The following is a 23,144-nucleotide window of genomic DNA, read 5'->3' as shown; positions in this document are numbered from 1 at the left end:
GGAAAGATCCTGGAGTTTAAGGAGTCTCTGCACAAGTGTTTGACAGAAGTAGGGATTTGCAGGCCACCCCAAAATATGAAATCCAGACCTGCCAGTGTTCCCTGGAGTCCCCATCCCACCAGCACCCGCAGCATCACGGGGAGAGCACACTCAGGAGCAACCAAGAAAATCCAGGGAAAATCCAAGCCCTCCTGGCTCACCCCTCAGGCAAATCTCTCTCCCCAGAACAAGCCAAGATTCATTCCTGGCCAAAATTCCTGCTGTAACTCCAAGCACGGCTTGATGAAGTGATTTTTCCTGACATCACGATGCGAGTCACTGTCAGAGGCAGGGCTTGAGCGGGGGGCAGCTTTCCTGGGAATGCTCCAGCCCTTCCCTGAGCCAAGCTCCCGGTACCTGCAGGCAGCTCCCCCTTGAAAAACACACAATTTTCCAAAGGTGAGGGAGTTTTGGGTTACTAGGAACACAAATCATTACGGGTAAAACTGCATTCCCGTTTTATTGTATTTGTTTTATTTATAATTTTATGACTTATTCCACATTTTCCATATTTTCCATGTGTTTCACGTCACGCTTGTCCCGTTCAGGCCTTTACATGGAAAACTTGGGCTCCTCTCCACGTGCTGAACCTTCCTAAACAGCCTTGGTTCGTTGTTTGCTTGGCTGCTCCCATCCCTGGAGCCCGTGCCTGGAAAAGCTGGGAGCGTTCTCCCACCTGGGAGCAGGACGAGGCCAGAAGGGAACAAAAGCGACTGGGAACGGGATGAATTGTTGAAAAATAAAATCCATCCAGCTGGAGCGGTGACAAAGAACAGTCGGAGCCTCCCCTGGTTTGGGTTGTGGGTTTGCTCAGGGCTTTAAATTGTCAAAAAATGGGATTTTTCCAGGCACGTGCACACCCGGATTTCCCACCAAGTCCAAACCACAGGCCAGGAATGACAGGGAAACTCCTCCTGGTGCTGCCAGGTTCCTTCCCCACTAGAAGGTGCTCTCACGGATCTGCAGGCAGAGCTCATTCCCCATTTTCCCCTCTCCTGGGTGCACAGATTTTCTTTCTCTCTCGAATCTGGAGCAGATCAGGATTGTTCAGCGGCGCCGCTTTTAGCTGCTCTTCCATGGCTTTGTGCCAACAGGAACATTGGGTCAATCCGCAAAAAAACCCTGGAAAATCTGCTGCAGCATCCGGGATGCTCCTGACAGGAGCTGCTGGCACGGGGCTGGCAGTTGGCATCGGCTCGGAGCGTTTCACACCAGCTCAGCTCTTCCTCGCCAGTCTTGCACCCTCCCTGACCCCCCTGCTCATTCTCATTCAGTGCAATCCCACCACAAGAGTCCCAAATGAGCCAATATCGTCTCCCTGATGGCAAAAGGATGCTCAATTCCTGCAAAAAAAACCCCAGGAAAAACTCAACAAGTTCATTCTAAATTCTGCAAAAGACTTTTTCATCTCAGAATCTCCACTGGTTCAGGGTTTGCAGGCAGGGGAGGGGGCGAGGAGCTGGGATTAAAACACCTGGCCAAGTAATTAAGTTCATTAAAAGGTTTAAAGTTTACCTGGATCATCTCTCTGATGGCAAAAGGATGCTCAATCCCTGCAGAAAAACTCCGTAACTCAACGAGTTCATTCTGAACTCTACAAAAGACTTTTTAATGTCAGAATCTCCACCAGTGCAGCGTTGGCTGGCAGGGCAGGGGATGAGAAGCTAGGATTAAAACATCTGGTGAGATAATTAAAATTCACTAAAAACTAAATGTTTACCTGAATCGTCTCTCTGGTAGCACAAGGATGCTCAAATCCTGAAAAAAAACCCAAAAAAATTCAACAAATTCATTCTAAATTGTACAAAGGGATTTTTTAATCTCAAGGAGGGTTTGCAGGCAGGCGAGGGGCCAAGGAGCTGGGATCGAACCATCTGGCCAGGTGATGAAATCCCCTAAAAGCTATAAAAGTTTACCTGAATCATCTCTCTGAGGGCAAAAGGATGCTCAATTCCTGAAAAAAAAACCCAAGCCCATAACTCAATGAGTTCACTCTAAATTCTACAAAAGACTTTTTCATCTCAAGAACTCCACCAAGGCAGTGTCTGCAGGCAGGGGAGGGGGCGAGAAGCTGGGATTAAAACGTCTGGCCAGGTAATTAAATTCATTAAAAGGGTTAAAAACTTACCTGGATCGTCTCTCTGGTGGCAAAAGGATGCTCAAATCCTGCAGAAAATCCCCCAACAACCCAACAAATGCACTCTAAATTGTAGACAGGGATTTTTTAATCTCAGGATCTCCACCAGTTCAGGGTTTGCAGGCAGGGCAGCGGGCGAGGAGCTGGCATTAAAACATCTGGCCGGGTAATTAAATCCCCTCCAAAGTTTGCACCCCAAAGCGTCCCCCCCCTAATTGATGGCCCCTAATTGATGTGCAGTGCCACCTCCACTCTCAGCACCCAGCACCCTCTGCTGCCCTCGCTCCCCCCACAGCTGACCCAGCACAGCCCCCCAGCAAAGCTGCAATTAGGGGGTGACTCTTAATCACGGGGTCTCGCTCGGAGAGCGGGGCAATGTTTCTGTGGCTCACACGCGCCAATTAAAGCTAATTTCAAATGGGAGTAATTGCACAGGGGCTCTGGAAACTACTGCAGAGGTCTTGTCCCCGGCAGCTGAGGGGCGTGGGGGGGGTGTTTTGACAAGTTTGGAGCAGATTTCCATGGAATACCAAGGAGCTGCTCTATTTTCCTTGGAGTCGTTGGGCAGGAAATGGAGACTGTGAAAGGTCAGGCGGGGATGGAGGTGTTGTTCAAGCCCTGATCCGTGGGGATCTGTTTCCAGTATAAATCCTTCAGTCCCTTGATTCGGCCTTTCTGTGGGATCCCTGAGCAGGGGAAAGGGAAGGAGTGATCCATAGGGAAGAGTTTTTGGTGATTTGCTTTCACTCCTGCAAGGTGACACCCCCAGAATGTCCCTCTGCCCTCTGGAATCATCTGGAAACCTGGGGAGTCGGGGTTGAGGGACCTGGAAAATTCCAAAGAGTTGGTTGGATCTCCACCCCACCTCGAGCTTTGCACTGAAACTTTTAATTTACAGCACCAGCCTTGAAACTGCCACGATTCCGAGGTTTCTGCGGGGTCAGCGACGTGTGAACGTCACCCAGAGCGCAGCCGGAGCCTCTCGGGAGCTCAGCAGCCCCGGGAGGGTTTCATGGCAGGAGAACAGACTGGGATGAGCCTGGATTGTGCCACATGGTCCCATAATGAGCCATCTGGGAGCGCCGTGCCGAGCACGACCTTCCCTCTCCTCCCCTCGCTCCGTTTGGGCTCCGTCACTTCTCTTCTGAGGCCTCCCCGCTCTGCCCCACATTTGATGACCCCACAGACTCCAGCAGGGCACAGAGCAGAGCGAAAAATGCTAAGGGAGAGCAAATCCATCGCCAGCAGAGGGAAAACAGGCCTGTGGGAACGGGGCAATCCCAAAAAGGCAAAGACCCCATCTCCCAGTTGTCTCCATCACCTCCTGCCACGCGTGGCCAACCCGGGCTCCTCCGTCGTGCCACTTTCACCCCTAAATCATTTGGGGTTGGGTTTCAGAAGATGTTTCTGCTGTCACAAGACGCTGAGAGAAAACTGGGCAAGGTTTGGAAATGGCACTTTTATTTCCTTTTTTAGCTTTTAATTCCATTCAAAAGGAGAGCTGATACTTCTGTGTTGGAGCTGCATTCGCGTGCTGCCGCAGAATGAAATTAAATGGATTTATGAGCAGTTGCAGCATCAGGGAGTCCAAAAGTTTTACCTTCTTATAGGGCAAAATACAAAAAGGAAATAAAAGATGGGCCAGACTTGTCCTCACTTCAGTGTTGTCTTTGTGCCTGCAATATTTCAGATTATTTCAGGTAACACCACAGCAACTCACCCCAAAAACAACATTGCGGGGCTTCAGAAAAACCAAAACATGCAGTGAAACAGAACAGGAAAAAGAGAGAAATTAAACATCTCTGAGGCAAACGCAGAGCAGCGCAGACTGAAAGTGCACAACACGAGAAGAGTGGGATCAAACTTTTAAATCAATTTTTTTTCCTCTTTAAAATGAAATTATTGCAAAAGAGAAAATTAGTGAGACTTGGTCTTTATATTCGTTGCAAAGTGATGCTTTCAGTGAGGGAATCCAAGAGAAAAGACCTTTAAAGCATAAAGAGAGAAGCAGATTTATTTTATCGCAACCCCAACGTCACGCAAGCGGTGGCTGGGTGACGCCGATGAGCCAGAATGGCAGGAACTGGTTTGGGGGGTGGCTTATTAGCCCAAAACCATTCGGTTTGGGCTTTTTTTTTGGAGATTAAAAACCCTGGGTGTGCCCAGACACAACGGGACCCTTTTAGGGTGTCCCAGCCTGCAGGGCCAGGGCTGTGGCCACGCAGAGCTGAGGGCGCCTGGCAGATGCCACCGCGGGCACCAAGCAGAGCCAAAAAATTCCCAGAGCCATTCCTGGTGCCTCTCCAAGCTGCCAGAGGAGTTTATGTTAACATCACGTGGCCGTCTCCAGCTGCATCTGTCAGCACAGCCCCTCTGGAGACCTTGCCATGGTGGGGGACAGGGCAGGGGGAAGAAAAAAAGCCAGAAAAAAGCACAAGCCAAAACTATCCATAAATATCCATAAAACTCCATCATGTTCACCCTCAAATCCAGGCTCCTCCAGCCTTGTCCATGCAAAACCTCCACAGAACCCTTTGGGGGGCAGCTTTTGAAGTGTTTTGAACACACAGGGAAAGAACACACGAGAGAAACTTGGCACGGAGTTTGGCCCAAGCAGCCAAGTTGGGCATGGAAATGAAAAAAAGTCGACAATAAAAGGTTATTTCTCGCCAAGTTTTAGTAAGAATTCAATATCTACCTTTTTTTCCCTGCTCTTTGCTTCGTTATTGGCCAACTTTATGGAAAACACTGCAGTGGATTTATTATAATTGGGGTTTTTCTCCTTTTTTTTTGGACCAAGCAGAAGTTCTTCTGAGCAATAATTGAGTTATGGCAGGAGAGTAGCACAGACAGGGGGTGAAGGATGCAGCATCCAAAAAAATCCTCGTTTCCACACCATTCTTTAAACTCAAGCGAGTTCCTGAGCTCCAGTGATCTAATCCTGCTGCTATTTATGATTTCTGAAATTATTTATTATAAAGTCTGTCCTGAAGTGGAAAATTCCCAGTGCCGATCCCATTTCCAAGCGGGAATTCAGCGCCGGGTGCTGCGAGTCAGTTGGGATAATAAACGTGCCACGGTGAGGAGGGGGATTTTCATGGAATGAGCATTTCCATCCCACTCCTGGGCCGCTGGATCACACAGGACACGTTTCACAAGTGGCTCCCAAGGCACTTTTCCAGCCCTGCGGTTGGGTGGCAGCTCCGCTCCAGGACGGCTCCGCTCTGTCCCAACCTGTTCCCACAGGCTCCTTCCTTGCCCCTGGGAATTCCAGGTGGATGGGCTGATTAGGAGCAAGCTCCTGGCTGACGTAGGCTGGGTATTTAACATCCTGCTCTGCCTCATCCCTACCTTTATTTTCTTTTTTTTCTGGAAAGGCAGAGTTTAAAAAATCGATTTCAAGGAAATGCAGGATTTGTTTCCACTTCTAAGACTTTAAGTGGAAGCGTCCTCATCATCTTCTGAAGGCTGTGGGAGTTTTGTCTGGATCTCCTGGGATATCTCACCTGGAAATGGGCAATTCCAGCTTGGACCAGCCCAAAATTCTGGGTGACCTGGAGCAAAGAAAGCTACAGCTTCTGAAATATCCAAATAAATCTGGGATGCTTTGGTGCAAGGACACAGATTCTGGATGCAAGATGACCCAAGATTTGAAAATCCAACCACCTCCATGGGACAGAAACGGAGTTGGGAATGACAAAAGAGGGATAAAAACCAGACTGGAAGATGAAAAGCAAAAAGGAACCACAAGCGTGGGATTGACAAGAAGTTTATGAGCTGCAGGTTTGGGCTGAGTTTAAACAAGAAGAGTTTCCTCTCTGCCTCTTGTCAATTAAAGAGGCAATTCCTTTTCAGGTGGAGCAGATATTCCATTTTCCCATATTCTCTTGCAAAAGTCCTTCCAAACGGAAGGATTTTTTTTTAACAAGTGAAAATTTTCCCAGATATTCCATTCTCCCATGTTGTCTTGGAAATATCCTTCCAATTTGAATTTTTTCTTTTAACACGTGAAAATTTTTCCCAGATGCTTCGAACTCTTTACAATTTTCTTTTGTCATTCCACCAAACAAGAACCTAAAGAAGAACCTAAAAAAAGGATCCATTCCTGTTTATGCTGCTGGAAGCCACAGCAATGGGAAAAGGAAATTTTATTCTATTTGGAGAGACTGATTTTTTATGGAACAGAAAATACTCCTGGCCAAAGGAATTGTGCAAAGGGTGCTTTCCCTCCAGGAATATTTCATGGCAGTCACCTCCAAGCCCATGGTTGGGAGGAGGAGATGGGAATGTGGGATGGGATGGGATGGGATGGGATGGGATGGGATGGGATGGGATGGGATGGGATGGGATGGGATGGGAGAGCAGCACCCAGCCGGCTGTCAGGACTGTTCTGTGTGATCCCACAGCCTGCCAGCAGTCTCCATCCATGGATTTGGCTCCTCATGGATGAAACAGTTCCGGCTACCAGGGGTTCAGAGCCCAACAAGCCTTGGCGAGCCCAACCTGTGCAAGGCGGGTGTGGCCACCCCTAATTCCAGCTTTTGGGAAGGACTTCCATGAGCTCACATATCAAGCCCATGGGAAGTCCGTTCCATGCTGTTCAGATGGATCTGGGAGCTGGCACAGCTGGTTCTGTGCGCCAGGGGTTGGACGGAAAATAAACACGGTGAGTAACGCCCAAGTCACGCTGGATGAGGCGTGTGGGGACTTGAGCTGGGACAAATCCCTGGGTGATGCCACCAGAGCCTCAAGGAATTGTATCTGGTGGTGCTGATGATGCTGCACTCCATGAGTTCATCTGGAGAACACCTGCGAGTGAGGCCATGGGAACATCATCCGAAAATCCAGTTATCCCTGGGGCTTCGTCATCCTCAGCTCCCAAAAAACAGTCCCAGAGCTGCCATGGTGCCCTCAGCATTCACCACTGAACAGGCAATAAAACTGCCCTCAAAACCAATATAAACCAGTATAAACCAGTATAAACCAGTACACTGTGGTCTCTTACCTGGTTGTTCTATGTCATGGTCATGTTTTAACTGATTTGCATCAGAGGGAGTGGTTTAAGTGAGGTTGCTAAAAATATTTTACAGTTCTGTAAAGCATTTGATGGTTGGACTTGATGATCTTAGAGGTCTTTTCCAACCTCAACAATTCCCCAATTTGCAGTGGTCCAAGAGCCCTGGATGGATCTCCTGAAGAGAATCCAGCCACGCACTCATCCCTTGGGCCGAGGGGACTCCGAGTCTCACCCAAGTGCGAGACCCTCCAAGATCAGTGGGACATCTCACCTGGCCAAAGAATCTGGAGCTTTCCAGCTTTCCTGGGTCACTGTCACCATCTCAACCCACATTAGAAGGGAATTTCTTCAGGGCTCTGCCCCTCCCATTTGGAAGCCCTTGGTGACAGTGCAGTGACAGTGCCATTTTTATGTCTGGCTTAGATCTGGGTGCAAGATCAGCACATTTAGAATTCATAAATTGGTCAACTGAGCTGAAAACTGAAGGTCTGAGCACCCCCAGGAACCGGCAGCTGCTCAAAAGTTACTCCAAGTTTTTCTGCTCGGTCTTTGCCAGTGATAAATTAAAAAGGATGGACTCAGCTGAGGACAAGATGTAATTGCACATCAACATTCCAAAGGAATTACCGAGAGCTGGGTGACTAAATCCTGTTGCTGATCTGGACCTAAACCTGGAGCAGGATACAACAGATTGAGAGATACACACACCTTTGCCAGCGGGTTACACAATCCCACACTCCTACGGCTTCCAAGAACATCTCCAGCTCTGGCTGCTGCTCCCATGGGCTGATGGCATCAGCAGGAGGTGCTCATTTGTTCCAGACAGTGAAAGTGGCACAGGCTGGAAGTTTCCCATAAGGAATGAGGCTGATCCGTGCGTCATCCGAAAGTCCTCCCCCACACACGGCGCTGCAGCCGTGGCACTAAATTTAGTACTTGCCACGAACTCGTGAGCAGGCGTCAGAGCTTTCCCTAAACACCCTAAAAACGAGGTGTTCCTTAGCAAGGATCACTTTCTCCCAGCTTTTCCTCCTGGACTGAAGCTTCCACCTTCTTCACCCCAGAGAGGGGCTTGGATTTGGTGTGAGGAAAGCAAAGTGAGAAGGGAAGTTCCATTTTCCTTGCCCTCAATGAATCCCACCACAGGGATTTACCACCTGGAATATTTCCTGTCAGGAATTCGATGCCAACCTGCAAGAGAGAAGCGTTGGGGAGGCAGAAGGAAAAAAAAGGAAGGGAGGTGATGGTGAAGCCTCTCTCACCTTCTGGTGGGGATAAACCCAAGGGATCCCAAACCTAGGGACAACCAGCAGTGCTTTAACCACGGGATCATGTTGAGAAAGGCTGGCTGAGATCCTGAGAGCAGCTCGAGAGCTGGCCAGGCCAAACAGAGCAGTTTGTTGTTGTTTTTTAAAATCTTCATGAAGAGATGGGCAGCGTTCCCCTCTTCACTTCAGGCCAAAGGGCTCTCCTGCAATTCCCAACATTGAAAAGGGGACAGGAGGGGAAAAGAAACCTCAGGAAACAAAAGTGATTTGGCCCTGCTGATTAAAGCCAGTTTGTGTTTCCTCGGGAAAATCTGGGTTTGCTCAAGGTTTGCTCAGCTCTGGGCTCTTCCATCCACATCAGGTTTGGTTTAGTGACTCTGGAGTTTATGAATCCATTAATTTTGTTCCTGAAGGTTTCATAGTAACAATGCCTGGGTTTTTCACGCAGCACTTCCCAGCCACGTGTGTGGAAATGCGCTGCAAATGGGCAATTAAGGGTCAGCCCCGTGCTGGAGATGGGGAAACTCCAGCGGAATCCAAGGAAGAAAATTCCTAAAAACACTGCCAAAATCAGGCCTTTAGTCTGAGCTTCAAAAAATTGGAGTGAGGGCCTGAAAAAACTCACAGGGACAATTCAGCAAGGGACAAATGGAAAGCGTTTCATGGAGCGAAGGGGAAGGATTGACCTGGGAATGATCAATGTGGGAATGCCCGATGTGGGAATGACCAGGGGAGCCTGGTGTGGCTCATCTGTGGTCAAGGAGGAGTCCCTGGTCACCTGCCACCACAGGGCACCACCCAGGCACTCCTGAGCCACTGCCCGTGGAGGAACCATCCAAAAGGAGCACCCAGGAGCCCTGGAGGTGCCAGCACCATCCATGAGGAGCTGCCAGCAGGTAATGGATGAAAAAATGGGAAAAGATCCAAGCCAGAGCCTCCAGAGCCTCCATCGTGTTTCAGTGCCGTGAGCTTGCCCACGGATCATCCCGCAGGAGCCACACGTGCATCCAATTCTCTGATGCCAGGTCTGGCCGCGCCGTGATCCACATAAATCTCAGATTCCTGACAGCGCCTTCTCATCACGGAGCTGGGGCTGGGAGGGGAGAGGGAGAGAGGGAGAAGGCTCTCGGCAGCAGGCACAGCTTCCCACTCCTCGTGGCCTCTCTCCTCCCCAGTAATCCCCCTGGATTTCATCCCTCAGCAGATCCCATGCGGGTCCCATTTCCCCCAGCGGAGTGGGATGGCAGATAAAGCCCTCCCGCCACCCGAGGCCTGTGAGCAACTGCTCCTGATTAAAGAAGTGTACTAGTTTGAAAACAAACCAGTGGGAGGCACCAAGTCAGAATAACAATTTAATGGGGAAATTAAAGAAAAGGAAAAACTCAAGGAAAACACTGGTTCAAACTGACAGAGTCAAGATGCAACCTGACACCCGGTTAGTCAGGGTGGTGGTAGCAGTCTGGTAGAACGGTGGCTGCAGCCCTCTGAAGCGGTGATCCTGTAGAAAAGGGTCTGCTCTTCCTCAGAAGGTCCAGTGGTGGCTGTGTAGCTCCTGTCCTCTGGAAATCCAGTGGAAGGGTTGTTGCTGGTGTTCAGAATCCCAGATTATATCCTCGATGGGATGCTTGGTTCCTCCCTCTGGGTGGAGCATCTCACAATGGGGTAATGAGTCATGAGGCCAAGTGTTGATTAGGCTCATTAACAGAAGATGGTCCGGAGGGAGTTATCTCTGAGTCATGGACAATGATGGGCCGTGAACAGAAAGATGGTCTGGGGGGAGGAGGCAAGGAGACACTGCCCCTCCTGATTTCAACAGCTCATGAGGATGGGAATAGAATACACTGCAACCCAGGACAAGAAGGAAAAACTCTCTGGATGGAACTCAGGAGAGGCTGGGAAGGGCTCCCCACACCATCCCAAATTCCCTGGAGATGCTGGGTTCAGGCTCTGCGTGCTCATCCTTGGGCTGCTCCTCTCCTGCTGCTTTCTCACCTGGAGTTCACCGGCACAGGGAAATTCCTGCCTTTTTAATACTCTCCCAGCTCACTTTATCTACTTGAATAAATATTAAATATATGAAATAATTTCAGTGCTATTAGTAATAAATCCACACATTTTGAGACAGGAGATTTTAAGAGGCGGAGTTTTTAATCCAAAATATTTGTGTGAAAAGTCAGGAGGGTTTTTTTTCTCTTTCTTTAAGAGAATGGAAAGTAAAGCCAGAAAATGTGCAATTTAAAAAACAAAAGGGAGGGATTCATAAAGCAAAAAACTCTCCCTCTTCTCTTTTTGGGGTGGGAATTAAGAGGTGTTATTCGGGTCCTGATCAAGTGGAGTAACAGAGAAAGAATCAACCAACCTGGGGGCATTTCCACCTGATATTTTTAATATAAAGACGTGAAATCCTAAAATGGACCCGAAAGAAGATTTCTATTCCTTCAGAATTTCCCTCCTACCTGTTGCCAGTGTTGCTGCAGGGATTGTCATCCCCTGGCAAGTGTTGAAATCCCATCGTTTGAAATCAGCTGGAATTTCGAGGAGGGAGGGAAAATGTGGGAAGAGGATTCCCGTCTGCTGAGAGCTGCACCAACACTTCCCCACTGAGAACTTCTCATTCTTGGAAGTTTCTCCTTCCTAAACAAACAAAGCCAATTAATTCAGGACTGAATTAATTAATTTTTTTGTCCCAAAATCACCTCCCAGCACCATCAACAACATTTTGCTTCACACATTCCTTCATTTATATGTTCACCTGGGAGGATGAGTCTAAATTTCCAGCCTTCCTCTTCCGTGGCCATCCATCAGGTTTTCCATAGGTTTTTTCATGGTTCAAGCTGCTTTGTTGCCCTTCCAGCTGCTGCCTCCCCTTCTCATGGCTCTGGAATCATCCTTCCCTTGGTAGGAGCCTCTGTTCCACCTGGAGAAGGAAGGATCCTGCACCTAATCTCAGCTAATTCCATTAAAACCAGCTCCTGTGCTTTGAAGCTGCCAGCAGAGCTCACGAGAGGAGAAGAGCAAAGAAAAATGTACAAGAGAAACACAAAACAAGAAAAGATACTGAGAGGGAAGGAGATGCTGAATGGCCAAAAGGGAGTTAATGAGAGCCAGAAACTCCAGTTGGAGAAATGTTGATTTTATTTAGCATTAATTGCAGGAAAGAGCCTATAAAGTGTGGTAAAAAATTATTAAGTACCACTCTGCAATGCCAGCTTTGTGCCAGCCACCCCCACGAAACAGGTGTATTATTCCTAGTTCCCAAGGTATAAATAAAGAATTGCTTTTCCACATCTTTTTTTTTTATGATGGCATTTCATTATTTTTTACTGCCATATTGTTATGGCTCCGGCTCCAATCCCAGAGCGGATTTGGGATAGGCTGGGCTGAGAACACGTGTGCCTGTGCACGTAGGGATGTGTCCGTGGGCTGGCACATGGCAGCAGGGACAGCAGGAGGTGGCTCAGATGGCAGCTGTGTCCAACAGGGCATTCCAGTCTCCTTTCCTGAGGGAGGGATTGCCCTGGCATGGGATTTTTGGGAAATATCACCAGTATCGTCTCAGCCCGGTTCTTTGGATGCAGAGCTGGGGTTTCTGTAGCTCCTGTTTGCATGTTTTGGGATCAGAAAAGGAAAATAAACCCTAGATTCCACCCCAATTTTCGTTTTCCCCTCATGAGCTGCCCAGGATTATTCCATCAAGGCTCCCACACGGAGCCACAATAAAGGACACATCCCATTTTTCCTGGGCAATGTTTGTATCAGCATTTTTGGGCTGTTTTACCCAGCCTCTCACCCCTCACAAGGGGACTCAGCAGGGAGATAAGCCCTGGGCGCATTTTCCTCGCAAAGCCTCGCTCCAGACGAGGCCACCAAAGACGCCGAGGGAAGCAATGATTCCCTGGAAATGCCTCAGTCCAAGCTGTGACCTGGAACCGTGGGCTCTGCAAATACCCATAAATCTCCAGCTCACATCCAAACCTCTGCAAGGTTCAGTGCAAACAGCAGAACTGCCAGGGAATCCAAGCTGAGCTTTAATCCAGCCCCGCGCTGATTTATGGCCTCAGGTGGAACCCGTGGAACACGACGGCTCCAGCCCCAAACCCGAGGGTGGGTGGTGGCCCCAGCCCAGGGGTGGCTTTGTGGTGCTGAAGACCTGGGACAGCCAGGACATGGCCCAAAACCACCCCAGCAACCTCTGCAAGCCTTGGTCACCTACCAAAATATCATCACAGACAGGAGGACACACAATTATTCATTCCTGCCTAAAAAAGAGAGGAAAGAGGGAATGTCTCGGCCCCAGAAATCCAATTTTTCTACTCTCTGCTGGCAAAGCTCCCCCCAGCCAGAAGCTGGGATCATCATCCCTACAGAGCATTAACGAAGCCGTTCCCTCTCCTTTCCCTGATCCTCGTTATCTATATGTTAGCTTGGGAAAATAAGTCACATGATAATAATTAGGATAAGATCCCAGGTGACACGGCCAAGATGACTTCTGAGCAGCCAAGGTGCCGCTGCTGCACATCCCTGGGAACATCCCGATAACCATTCCCACTCAGGCCTGGAATTCTGAGTTTCTTTTACGAGTTTAGCTGAGAAGTTGCTGGGTGAGGGAGATTTCTGCAGCGGGACTGCACGGTGGGGCAGCCACAAAGAGCTGCTCGGCTCTGTGCTGACACGGGCTCACAGCTGGAACATCTGCATCCCATCCCCGTGCCAATTCCTCTTTTTTTCAAGACTTTCCACACCCCCTCCACGTGCACGTAAATCTCCAAAGGGAAACACAGCACCAGGAGCTGTGACCAGAAAGGTGATGCAGGGCACCCCGTTCGGCAGCACCTGCGACGCGCGGCGGCTTTTCCAGCCCAAACTCCCCTCGTGGTCCAGGCTCCCTGTGGATCTATCAGCAGCCCTGAGCTAATAAACCACGAGGCAGACTGTTCACAGCGCTCTGCAGGGGTTTGGGTCGTGAGGGATTGAGAAATGGGCACTTGGATGGAGGTTTTGGGGGATGGAGAAGGTGATGCTGGGTGCGCTCAGAGCAGCCAGGGCTGGTGGGAAGGGCAGAGGCTGCATCAGGACAGGGATTCCGAGAGGAATTGGGGTGCCAGGGATGGGACAAACGGAATTTCTCCTTCCTGGCTGAAGCAGAATCAGAAACGCTCATTCCAAGTGTTTGTGCCACGGTTTTCTCTCACTTTATGCTGAAGGGGAGAGACCACTCAAAGCACAGAAATCATAAAATCATTCCAGTTGGAAAAGGCCTTTAAGACCATGGAGTCCAACAACCCCCCAGCACTGCCAAGGCCACCATTAAACCACGTCCCCAAGTGCCACATCTACACCTAAATCCCTCCACAGATGGGGACTCCTCCATGCCCTGGGCAGCCCCTTCCAATGCTTGAATCGTGCACCTGGCGCTGGGTATTAAAGCCAATATTCCAGGATTTTCCACAGATTCTCAGTGCATCACCACATAAGGATCTAGACAGATACAGCCTAAAGCTGGAAAAGCTTTTCCTACTTTTCCCCCATCCCTGCTGGGTGCTGTCCCTGCCTTCAGGTGGAGATGCTCAGAAAAGCATCTCCGATGCTGGATGGGTTTAATTCACAGCAGAAGCAAGAAATTCATCACTTTATACCAAAAAAAGCTCTTCAGGCAGACAGAACCTAAGGCAGCCTCCTGATTTTTCACAGATTTCTCTTCCCTGAGACAGCAAGTGTTACATGGACACAAAAAGGCTGCCTGTCCCCAGATCTTGTTAAAGCCTGACATGTCCATCCTAATCCAATCAAGCTTTGTCACAAAAATAATCCAGAGCTTTCATTGCCCCATCTCCACCAGAGCCAACCCAGAGAGACTCCCAGCTCTCCTCAGAGGAAAAACCAACCCCGCACTGAAAGGGTTTCTGCAGGACCCACCTTGTAAAAGAAATGAGATTAGTAACGAGGGTTTTACCTCTTTTTTTTCCTTTTTTTTCCTTTTTTTTTTGTAATTCCAAGCGAAAGCAAGAGAGTGACGAGGACCTGGGAGTGTGTGTGCCATGGAATATTCCTGCAGCACTCAGGGCTGTGGTTTATTTTACTGGTGGTGACTAGTTCAAGCCACATTTAGTCAATAAATATGAGATATGAGGTCACCCCGCCATCGAGCTGTTACCCTGTCTGCCTCTCTCGCAGCTGGGCAGTAACCTTTTTAACTGGCGTCTGCCTCGGTGGGGAGTCCCCATAAAAACAGGGCCAGGATCCATTGGTCGTGGTGGGGGATCAAGGCACGAGAGCACCGCAGAGCTGAGTGGGAGAGAGGCAGAGCTCAGGGCTTGGCTCTGCCCTTCCTTTCCCGGTTTGCCAGGCCCACGGAGCTGCCCCATGGACACAGGGAATGGAGCAGCACATCCCACACCCCATTGGTTCACAGGTGGTTTCCCCGTCTCTCCCACTGAAATGGGCCAAAAGACAAATCCCCTCCTGTTTCCAACCTTACAGAGCAAACCTGAGTCGAACATTTCCAAAGGGAATTGTTCTTTTTTTTACATCCATTAAACTTATTTTAAAAGTTAATTCTCCTTTTTCCAAGCAGCTTTTCCTCACTGCCTCTGCTTTGGGATGAGGAAGACACTTCCCTGGTTTCTGAGCTGGCCACCAAGTCTTGTTAAGAGGGAGCACCCCTGATTCCAACACCAAACCTTCACCCCAGAGTGCGTTTGTGAGAGCAAATTTTCCATGGATGTCCCAAGGAAAACTGGGAATAGACAGCGTACGGTGGTCCCAATAAAACCAGGAATGCCTGGTGCATCCTCAGCTCTGCCCCTGCCCAGATCTGAAAGATCCAAGGGATCTCCAGGAGTTGTTCCTGTGCCCATCCTGGTGCCATCCATCCCTGTCATGGTCCCTCCGAGGCCTCCAGAGCTGGTGACCGCCATCCCTGAGGGGGCTGGGTGTGGGAAGGGAGCTGGGCCCAGTGCAGGTGTCCAGGGACTGACCAGGAACGGAATGTGGGAGTGGATATGGTGGGAAGAGCCAGGGAACAGCGAGTCGAAGCAAGAAGGAGAGGCCAGGGTGGGAGACCAGCTGTGGACCAGACTCTACTGCTTTACTCCAGCTTTACACCAGCTTTGCACCAGCTCTGCCCAGCGTGCTGGGGCCTCAGCTGGCCTCAACCTCCCTGCAAACCCAGGGAAGGTGCTCCACAGCCCCTTCCAGGCATTGCACAGAGTCTCCAAGGGCAGCGCCAGGAGCTGCTGCCAGGGCCGGGCCAGGGCTGGGGCAGTGCCCGGCTCCTGCCCTCGGACAGTCGGGAATCCCAGCCTGGCTGTCCCTCCCCGGCGCCAGGAGACGAGGCCGGCTCCTCCCAGCTCCGTTGGAGCCTCCAAAGTCAGAACCTCTCCTGGTGCCTCTCCTGGAACCTCTGTCAGCTGCCTTTTATGGGGCTACAAAACCACGAGGTCATGGATGAGGCCGGCAGGCGTTGGCCAGCATTGGCCTCTGCCACCTCCATCCCACCTCCCTCCATCCCAGCTCCAGCCCAGCTCCATCCCACTTCCATCCCACCTTCATTCCATCCCCAGAACCCCCACCTGAGGACGGATACGTGCACGTGGGAAGGCGGAACTGCAGCAGTGCCTGAGCAGAACAGGATGAACAAGGCAATAAAATGTCCCTAACTGGGAGCCCCCCATCCCAGCGATGCTCAGAGGCCCAAAGCACCGCTGCACCACCCGCACCAGCTGAGCACCCACCCCCAAACCCTCCCCAGCACCCACCTGCACCCCCCCAGCCCCACACCATTATCAGACCCCGTAATGAGGTGGCCGCTTGTAATGCTGGGCCCCGGGACAAGAACAACACGAAGCAGCCCTGCTCCCACCCACGGAGAGCAGCGAGTGTGTCACCCTCCTCTGTGTCATGGCTTTAAAAATACCTCTAAAAAGATCTCTTTTTTTTTTTTTTCCTTTTTTTTTCCCCTTTCCTTTCCCTATTTATTTATATATTTGAAGGCCTGACTCGGCCAGGTGGAAAAAGTTTGCATCAGAGCCCGGAGCTGAGGACGGTGACGGGCGTCTGCTGGTCTGACGTGAAACGGGAGGACAAGGGGGGAAGAAAGGAAACTTTGCAATTCCGTGTGCTTTGCCCAGAGGTGTGGCCACCAGCACGGCCCAGGCTGAGCCCAAACCACACAGGCAGATCCTCAGCGAGGTGCTTCCAGTGGGAACACACAGAAAGGGACAGCTGCAGCCGGGATTTTATGGGAGCAGAGGGATCAGGAGTTAATTGAAAGGCTAAAGAAGGACTTGGCCTTCCTGAGGGCCTCCACTCCGGGCTGGTCACTTTGCCCAAAGCTGTGTGAGGAGCTGGCAGCTGTGGGAGACAGCGTTTGATCCCAGTTTGGATCCAGGGAGTTTGGGATCTGCTCCAGAGGGATTGGTGGTGGGGACCAGCCCCACCAGCAGGAGGGGGAAGCTGCATCAGCCTCAAGCAACCAAACCCAGCACCACCCTGAGGTCCATCTGCCACCCTTCCACATTTCCCACCCTTTCCCCATTTCCTACCCTCTCACTGGCTCCAATCCTTTTTTTCCTTCCCAAAAACCAAGCCTTGAGGTTCTGTTGAAATCCTGGATGTGCACAGCTCCAACCTAAAGCATCCCCAGAGGGAGGCAGTGGGAGCAAGGCTCGTTTGGAGAAGAGCCAGGAGCAAACAAGGAAAGGCTGGGATCACAGGCACATGGGGAATTTTGCCAGCTGAGGATCAGGAATCCACAGGCTGGGAAACAACGGAAGCCCAGGAGAGAGAAACAAACAAACAATTTGGGGTAAAATAAAAGCTGAATCCTTCCACGTTCCCCTCGTCTGCCCTACCAGCCCCACCAAAATCACTTTAAATCCACTGTTTTGAAGGATAACTGCACTTTAACAGGTCCCTCTTTACGGGATGAGTTGGAGCAGTGGAGCCGGCTGTGTTCATTCCCATTCCCTTGAAATTCCCGGTGCCCTTCTGGAGCAAATTTTTCCTTCCTAAACCACCCTAAAATAGATGGAGTTTCTAGATTTTGTATTTAATTGCCTTTATAAACTTGCCCAGAATTAATCCCCTACTTCTTTGCCTTTTCCTTTTGCACAGGTTCCGAGATTCCCAGAGAATTTGGGATTTTCTCCCTTTCTTCATCCCATTTCTCATCCCTTTGGGCTTCTCCCCATCATTCCCACCAACACTGATCTGCCAGGAACAGGAATACCCTTCCCTCTCTGGACACTGTAGAAAACACGCTGGAAATTTATGGCTGGGACAAAACCAGCTCCAATTATCACATTTTGGGGTTGGGTTTTGAGGTTTGGTTGGGTTTTTTCAGTTGGACAAAAGCAGAGCCACACAAGAACCACCTAAAAGCACTTCAGTGGTGCTGGAGCACTCGTGTCACCGCGTGGGACGTGCCAAGCCACAGGAGATGTGACACAGCCACGGCTGCATTCCCATGGAAACTCATCCCTGAACCCTGCCGAGCTGTGGCTGGATCCCGGCTCCACCAAACACTAAAATTCTCAAATTCAACACTATTTTGTCTTGCCCAACACAGAACATCAAGAGCTGGACAGTTTTGTTCCTGCCATCACCTCAGGCTAATTTAATCTTGCAGGAAAATGGGTTTGGAGTCTATTTTTGAGTCCTTTTCCAGGATGGGAAGAGGATAATAACAATGCAAAGGGAGGCCCTGGGCTTTAAATCTCAGCCCTTCATTTCCTTCCCTTCTTGTTTCTCCCACAACAGCAGCCTGGGACACCAAATCCAAGTGCTTGGAAAAACCAATGGAATGGTGCCGCCAGCTCCGTGCTGTGCCTTTGGGGAGGTTCAGTGGCCGAGCTAATTTGGTGCCTTTTCCTGTTTTTCTACGGCAGGTAGAGGAGAGAGGGAACTGCTGGGAATTTGAGCTGCTCCAGCAGCTCCTGGGCTGGCAGATTTGGGGTGGCACACCCAGCTGCAGCCTGGAAAATGCCAAGCCCGAAGCTGTTTGCCTGCTGCTGGATGTGACCTTTGCCAGCATCAATAACTCCACGATCCCGCTGTGAGGCAGCACAAAGGCCCAGGGGGATCCCGCAGGAGCCAAGGGGTGGGGTTTGGTCCATGTGGAGCTTCCAGGAGCATCCCTGGTGTCCCTGAGCTCAGAAACCGCCCCGGCTGCGGCGCTTCCACCCGACCCAGGGGCACCGGCTCCGGGATTATTCCCCAAGCACAGCCACGGGACATCCCGAGGTGCAAGGGACCCTCAAGGATCGGGAACGGCCCAGCCAGGGCTCACAGCCGCGGGGATCTCAGCGCCCGGGAACGCAGCAAATCTCCTCAAAGCCTCCGCCAAGCACACACAAACCCATCGAAATATATAGAAACGAATAGAAGGGAATAAAAAGAAATAGAAATGAATAAAAAAAATAGAAATGAATATAAATTAATGTAAATATACATAAATAAATATAAATATATATAAACATATATAACTATAAATAAATAACTATAACTATAAACTTAAAATAAAAAACTAAAAATTAAAATATAAATAAAAACTAAAAACTAAAAATATAAATATAAATATATTTAAATAAATGAAATTATTAAAATATTAGAATATTAAAGTATAAATATAAATATAAATATAAATATAAATATATAAATATATTATAATAAATTAAATTATTAAAATATTAGAATATTAAAGTATAGGTATAAATATAAATATATAGTTGTAAATATAAAAATAAATATATAAAAATTAATGAAATCATTAAAATATTAGAATATTGAAGTGTAGGTATAAATATAGATATAAATATAAATATATAGATGCAAATATAAACATAGATAAATGATTGAAATTATTAAAATATTAGACTATTAAAGTATAAATATAAATATAAATATGTAAATATATAGAAATAAATGAAATTATTAAAATATTAGAATATTAAAGTAGAGATAGAGATATAGATATAGATATAGACATAGATGTATGTAAATTTAAATATAAATATAAGTATGTAAATATAAATATATAAAAATAAATGAAATTATTAAAATATTAGAATATTAAAGTAGAGATAGAGATATAGATATAGATATAGACATAGTTGTATGTAAATTTAAATATAAATATAAATATGTAAATATAAATATATAAAAATAAATCACATTATTAAAATATTAGAATATTAAAGTATAGATATAAATGTAGATGTAAATATAAATAGAAATATACATATAAATATACATATAAATATAAATATAAATATAAATATAAATATAAATATAAAATATATAAATGTATGTGTGCCCGCTGCACGTGTACACCCACTGCACACACAGATATTCATGTTAAAAATATGCATGACATACCCATACGGAACGGGATGAACTCTAAGGGCAGGGATTGCCAGGGCACTACAATATTTTATATTTTTATCTTTTTAGGGGACAGTGAACCGCCAGTGCCGCTGACTGAGCCCGAGCCATGCCCAGCTCCTCACCCTGGCACCGCAGACTCCTTCCAGAGTCAGCAGCAGCAATTTTCCCGCTGGCCTCGAGCAGAGCTTTGGGGTCCCTAAAGCGAGGGAGCAGCGCTCGTAGCGCAGCACCTTTGGGGGAGTTTCCTAAAGGGGCCTCACTGCGGTGTCTGTCCCGGCTCCGCTCTCCCGGAGCATCTGTGCAAATAAACACTTCCAGCGGCGCTGGGAAAGGAGCAGCTGGAACATCTGCTGTCCCCAACAAGGGCAGCAGGGCTCAGCCCCCCCCGGGCCCCGCCGTGGATGCAGCTCAGAAATGCATTTCATCATCTGGGCAGCGATGTCAGCACCAGTCGGGCCCGTCACCAGCATCCCGTCCATCCTCTCATTCCGTGGCGCTGCAGCCAGGGACTTCAAAAAGGACGGGATGAGGGTCTAATTGGATTTCTGGTCTCAATTAGGGCACGAGGGAAAGCGACTGCAAAGCTGACAGGGAAAGCTGGGGCCATCTGTGACAGCACGTGGGTGATTTACAGCGCTCCCGCCTCGCAGCGTGCAGGCAGGAGGCAAACCTGGCCCCGGAGGGGAGCAGGATTCACCCGATCCCGAGTGAATCCGGGAGTATTTCACATCAGGCAGGGTGGGATGTAATCAAACATCGCCTCGCTTCCCCGCAGCATCTGAGGGACGGGGGCAGTACCTGGAAGGGAGGGCTCAGCAGGTGATCTCCGGCTCCTTTCTCCTCCCAGAGCCTGCATCCTGCAGGATTGAAGGAAGCAGCACCCCCAGAGCTCGCTGGAGAAACCTCAGGAAGCTCCAGCGGGTTTCACCTCGTCATCAAGCAGAAATGAGGTCCTAAGAAGCAGCAGAGCACAGAAACAGCCTGGGCCACCTGCGGCTCCTCAGCTGCCACGTGAGGCTCATTCCTGCAGCCAGAGGCTCCATGGCTGCTCCAGCATCCCCACGTGGGCTCCAGAACCAGCCTGGGAGCACCCAAAGGAAGAGTGAGGCTGCTCAGGGGCAGCAGCAGCTGCTGGGACCCTGCTGCTGGGAGAGGAAAAGCCCAGGCAGGGGGGAGCCCCCCAAAATGCTCTGTTTGTTCTGGGCCACTCAGCAGCACCCTCAGAGCCACCAGACTGGGGCTGAGGGGTGCCCAGGCTCTGTGTGGCCACAGCAGGGTCACCACACCCTGCCCAAGCACCGCTCCTTGGTGACAATCCCAACCATCAGCCACAGCCACCAAGGAACTCCCAGCAATTCCCACCCTCAGCAGACACAGCTTTCCAGCACTATTTTTGCTGCCCACAAAAGTGTTTTCCTTCAGCTGGTTCAAAACCGGGGCTGGAAAAGCAGCAGCTGGATGTGAGAGGGTGGGAGCAGCTCCTGCTCCATCCAACTCCGAGGGCGATGCTGCCATTCTCACCCACACACCTTGGGATTGTTCCTTGGCCCCTTTCCAGAGGGGCTTCCAAGCTGGTTTTTCCTTTCTGTTGAGCACTCTGGGATTTGCTGGGTGTTCTCCTGGGCAATGGACATGGGGATGAGGGCTCAGCGCGTTTTTGGAAGGGCTGGAAGCAAGCCTTGGGTTTGGAATAGGATTGGGAAAGGAGCCCTCAGCAGTCACTAGCACTTTCTCCTATAGCGAGGCAAAAAATGAACTGAAATTTCCCAGAGGTGGCACAGAGTGGAAAGAACAAATGCTGAGGGGGGAAAAAAATAGACCAAAGCACAAGAGCTGCAGGCAAAGCGGTTCTAGAGAGAGGCTGGAGCTGCAGGGTGTGACTCAGAGCCCGCTCGCAGCGTCCGAGCTTCGATACCATTGCCTCCAATTTAAATCACTTCTGAAAGAAGTGCAGAGGAGAGGTGATGAAAGGGGCCTAACGCTGTTCCCTGGTCGGAAAAACACGGCCCACTTGTGCCCCATGGGGAAGTTTTGCATTTTGGCCAGACAGGGCCCTGCTGGAGCCTGCTCTTGTTTTGCAAAGTTGGAGTCACCGGCGAGCCACAGAGGGGGAAACGCTCCCACCTCAGAGGAGGATGTGGAGCAGCATCTCCTGGAGGAAGGGAGCACAGCTGGGATCACACTCGGGATCACACAGCTGGGATCGCTCCCACTGAAGGGCAGCCCACGGATGGTCACATCCTCCTGCTCGCTGGCCAAGGCCGCCCAGGGATGGTTTGGGTGGAAGGAGCCATCAAAACCCACCCAGTCTAGCCCACCCAGCCATGGGACACCTCCCGCTGGACCAGGCTGCTCCAACCTGGCCTTGGACACTTCCAGGGATGGGGCAGCCACAGCTTCTCTGGGAAAACTGTGCCAGGGCCTCCTCAGCCTCCTCAGAAAACATTTCTTCCTTAAATCCCATCCAAAACAAATCCTAACCACCTTCCTCTCCACCCTCACACTTTACGGAGACGCTCAAGGACACTGGGAAGGCCCAGGCAGGGAATTTCCACTCCACCACGTTGGATGAGGATGGCTGACCCACCCCACGGCTCTCACAACAGCCCGATTTTGGGAAAAATCACAGAGCAGCAAAGCTGTGCCCACTCCTGGCCGTGCAGGGCCTGAGGGACCCCAAGCCTCACCCCCAGAGGCACAGGCAGAAGGGTCTGACGCTCCCACCCAGGATTGCTGGTAGGGAAGGCTGAGCCCTGCACCGTTTCCAAGGGAAATGCGCTGGGATTGAGGCAGTTTGCTCCCTGGAGGCCCATCTGCTCTGACCAGCACCACGAGAACCCCCAGCCGTGGTGGTTCTCCTCAGGATCCGCACAGAATATTCCCGCGGGAGACGATGGACGGGCAGCCCTCCGGAGGATCCTGGTGTTGGGATCACTGGGATTCTCCTCACAGGACCCAAGATCCCACACCCAGCCCCCGCCAGGACCACACAGAACCTCCAAAGGAGGTGGAAAATCCAAGATCCACTCCAGGGGCTGGGAATGGGCACTGCACTGCTGGGAAGTGCTTTGCACTCACGCTAAAGAAACACAAGGGAAAAAGGAAACAAAAATAATTTTTCCTGCATTGTTTGTGCACCGAGCCGGGCTTGAGAACCTCACCTGAGCTGGGATCACCCAGTCCCTGCACTGAGCCTTGGGCTTAAAGCTCAGCATGAGGTTTTGTTATCATCCAGCTCCCTTGTAAGCCAGGCCAGAGACTTCTGCTGCCGTATCCAAACAAAAACTTGTGGCTAAGC

At 49.9% G+C, this 23,144-nt stretch overlaps 1 long non-coding RNA gene across 2 annotated transcripts; it reads right to left on the bottom strand.

Moving 5' to 3' along the window:
* Positions 1-562: 562 nt before the first annotated feature.
* LOC125336067 lies at positions 563-20,111 on the bottom strand. Of its 2 annotated transcripts, XR_007207642.1 has the most exons (5): positions 19,838-20,111; positions 11,214-11,378; positions 10,918-11,095; positions 1,760-1,797; positions 563-1,382 (listed from the first exon to the last, which is right to left on the bottom strand). It is a non-coding gene; the product is annotated as an uncharacterized LOC125336067 (long non-coding RNA). The 2 variants fall into 2 exon arrangements; XR_007207641.1 differs by lacking the exon at positions 19,838-20,111 and having other exon boundaries at positions 11,214-12,160.
* Positions 20,112-23,144: the final 3,033 nt, after the last annotated feature.

This window comes from Corvus hawaiiensis, chromosome 19 (genome assembly GCF_020740725.1).
Source record: "Corvus hawaiiensis isolate bCorHaw1 chromosome 19, bCorHaw1.pri.cur, whole genome shotgun sequence".
NCBI lineage: Eukaryota > Metazoa > Chordata > Aves > Passeriformes > Corvidae > Corvus > Corvus hawaiiensis.
The sequence above is the reverse complement of the archived record's forward strand: the minus strand, read 5'-3'. Positions and strand labels throughout refer to the sequence as shown.